Source organism: Triticum aestivum, chromosome 2D (assembly GCF_018294505.1).
Source record: "Triticum aestivum cultivar Chinese Spring chromosome 2D, IWGSC CS RefSeq v2.1, whole genome shotgun sequence".
In the NCBI taxonomy this organism is placed as follows: Eukaryota; Viridiplantae; Streptophyta; class Magnoliopsida; order Poales; family Poaceae; genus Triticum; species Triticum aestivum.
In genome coordinates this window covers 105,525,049-105,528,853 of record NC_057799.1, presented here as the reverse complement: position 1 = coordinate 105,528,853, position 3,805 = coordinate 105,525,049, and positions in this window count along the sequence as shown.

The following is a 3,805-nucleotide window of genomic DNA, read 5'->3' as shown; positions in this document are numbered from 1 at the left end:
GTACACAGCATAGCATACTGTAGAGCCTACGTCTAAAGCATAGGGGACGACCTTCGTCCTTTCTCTCTCTTCTGCTGTGGTCAGGTCTTGAGTCTTTACTCAATACTCACACTTTGTAACACAGCCAAGAACTCCTTCTCTGGTGATCTATTTTGAACTCTTTCAAAATCATGTCAAGGTGTGTGTTTTTGAAAGTATCATCAGGCGTCTTGATCTATCTCTATAGATCTTGATGCCCAATATGTAAGCAGCTTTATCCAGGTCTTCCTTTGAAAAACTCCTTTCAAACAACCCTTTATGCTTTCCAGAAATTCTACATCATTTCGGATCAACAATATGTCATTCACATATACTTATCAGAAATGTTGTAGCGCTCCCACTCACTTTATTGTAAATACAAGTTTCTAACAAACTTTGTATAAACCCAAAAACTTTGATCACTCCATCAAAGCGTATATTCTGACTCTGAGATGCTTGCTCTAATCCATGGAAGGATCGCTGGAGCTAGCATACCTTTCAGCATCCTTAGGATCGACAAAACCTTTCTGATTGTATCACATACAACCTTTCCTTACGAAAACTGGTAAGGAAACTTGTTTTGACATCCATCTGCCAGATTTCATAAATGCAGCTAATGCTAACATGATTCCGACGGACTTAAGCATCGCTACGGATGAGAAAATCTCATCGTAGTCAACTCCTTGAACTTGTGAAAATACTCTTTGCCACAAGTCGAGCTTCATAGATGGTAACATTACTGTCCATGTCCGTGTTCTTCTTAAAGATCCATTTATCTCAATGGCTTGCCGATCATCGGGCAAGTTCACCAAAGTCCATGCTTTGTTCTGATACATGGATCCTATCTCGGATTTCATGGCTTCTAACCATTTGTCGGAATATGGGCCCACCATCGCTTCTCCATAGCTCGTAGGTTCATTGTTGTCTAGCAACATGACTTCCAAGACAGGATCACGCATTACTCTGAAGTAGTACGCATCCTCGTCGTCCTACGAGGTTTGGTAGTGACTTGATCCGAAGTTTCATGATCACTATCATAAGCTTCCACTTCAATTGGTGTAGGTGCCACAGGAACAACTTCCTGTGCCCTGCTACACACTAGTTGAAGTGACGGTTCAATAACCTTATCAAGTCTCCACCATCCTCCCACTCAATTCTTTCGAGAGAAACTTTTCCTCGAGAAAGGACTCGTTGCTAGAAGCAATTACTTTTGCTTCCAGATCTGAAATAGGAGGTATACCCAACTATTTTTGGGTATTCTATGAAGATGCATTTATCCGCTTTGGGTTCGAGCTTATCAGCCTGAAACTTTTTCACATAAGCATCGCAGCCCCAAACTTTTAAGAAACGACAACTCAAGTTTCTCTAAACGGTGTCGTCTCAACGGAATTGCGTGGTGCCCCTTTTAAAGTGAATGCGGTTGTCTCTAATGCATAACCCATAAATGATAGTGGTAATTCGATAAGAGACATCATGGTATGCACCATATCCAATAGGGTGCAGTCATGATGTTCGGACACACCATCACACTGTGGTGTTCCAGGCAGTATTAATTGTGAAACACTTTCCACAGTGTCTTAATTGTGTGCCAAACTCGTAACTCAGATACTCATCTCTATGATCATATCATAGACATTTTATCCTCTTGTCACGACGATCTTCAACTTCACTCTGAAATTACTTGAACCTTTCAATAATTCAGACTTATGTTTCATCAAGTAAATATTCTCAGCATCTACTGAAATCATCTGTGAAGTAAGAACATATCGATATCCACTGCGTGCCTCAGCACTCATTAGACTGCACACATCAAATGTATTACTTCCAACAAGTTGCTCTCTTGTTCCATTTTACTGAAAACGAGGCTTTTCAGTCATCTTGCCCATGTGGTATGATTTGCATGTCTCAAGTGATTCAAAATCAAGTGAGTCCAAAGATCCATCTGCATGGAGTTTCTTCATCAATATATACCAATAGACATGGTTCGCATGTCTCAATCTTTTCAAAACGAGTGAGTCCAAAGATCCATCTACATGGAGCTTCTTCATGCGTTCTATACCAATATGACTCAAATGGCAGTGCCACAAGTATGTGGTACTATCATTGCTATTTTATATCTTTTGGCACGAACATGTGTATCACTGCGATCGAGATTCATTTTAGGTGCAAGACCATTGAAGGTATTATTCAAATAAACAGAGTAACCATTATTCTCCTTAAATGAATAACCGTATTGCGATAAACATAATCCAATCATGTTTATGCTCAACGCAAACACCAATCTCGATGGTAGAGGGAGCATGCGATGCTTGATCACATCAACCTTGGAAACACTTCCAACACATATCGTCATCTCACCTTTAGCTAGTCTCCGTTTATTCCGCGGCTTTTATTTCGAGTTACTAACATTTAGCAACCAAACCGGTATCTAATACCCTGGTGCTGCTAGGAGTACTAGTAAAGTACACATTCATATAATGTATATCCAATATACTTCTGTCGACCTTGCCTGCCTTCTCATCTACCAAGTATCTAGGGTAGTTCTGCTTCAGTGACCGTTCCCCTCATTACAGAAGCACTTAGTCTCGGGTTTGGGTTCAACCTTGGGATTCTCCACTAGAGCAGCAAATGATTTGCTGTTTCATGAAGTATCCCTTTTGCCCTTGCCCTTCTGGAAACTACTGGTTTTACTAACCATCAACAATTGATGCTCCTACTTGATTTCTACTTTCGCGGTGTCAAACATCGCGAGTTGCTCAAGGATCATCATGTTTATCCCTGATATGTTATAGTTCATCACGAAGCTCTAATAGCTTGGTGTCAGTGACTATGGAGAACCATCACTATCTCATCTGGAAGATTAACTCCCACTCGATTCAAGCGATTGTGGTACTCAGACAATCTGAGCACATGCTCAACGATTGAGCTTTTCTCCCTTAGTTTGCAGGCTTAAGAAACTTGTCAGAGGTCTCATACCTCTTGACGTGGGCACTAGTCTGAAATCCCAATTTCAGTCTTCGGAACATCTCATATGTTCTGCGACGTTTCAAAACCGTCTTTGGCGCCACAATTCTAAACCGTTAGCATCACACACTGAACTATCACGTAGTCATCAAAAACGTGTATGTCAGATGTTTCGTAACATCTACAGACGACGCTGAGGTTCAGCACACCGAGCGGTGCATTAAGGACATAAGCCTTCTGTGCAGCAACGAGGACAATCCTCAGTTTACGGACCCAGTCCGCATAATTGCTACTATCAACTTTCAACTAAATTTTCTCTAGGAACATATCTTAAACAGTAGAACTAAAGCGTAAGCTATGACATAATTTGCAAAGACCTTTTGACTATGTTCATGATAATGAAGTTCATCTGATTATTTAATGAACTCCCACTCAGATAGACATCCCTCTAGTCATCTAAGTGATACATGATCCGAGTCAAACTAGGCCGTGTCCGATCATCACGTGAGACGGACTAGTCATCATCGGTGAACATCTCCATGTTGATCATATCTATTATACGACTCATGTTCGACCTTTCGGTCTCTTGTGTTCCGAGGCCATGTCTGTACATGCTAGGCTCGTCAAGTCAACCTATGTGTTTCACATGTGTTCCGAGGCCATGTCTGTACATGCTAGGCTCGTCAACACCCGTTGTATTCGAACGTTAGAATCTATCACACCCGATCATCATGTGGTGCTTCGAAACAACGAACCTTCGCAACGATGCACAGTTAGGGGGAACACGTCTCTTAAAATTTTAGTGAGGGATCATCTTATTTAT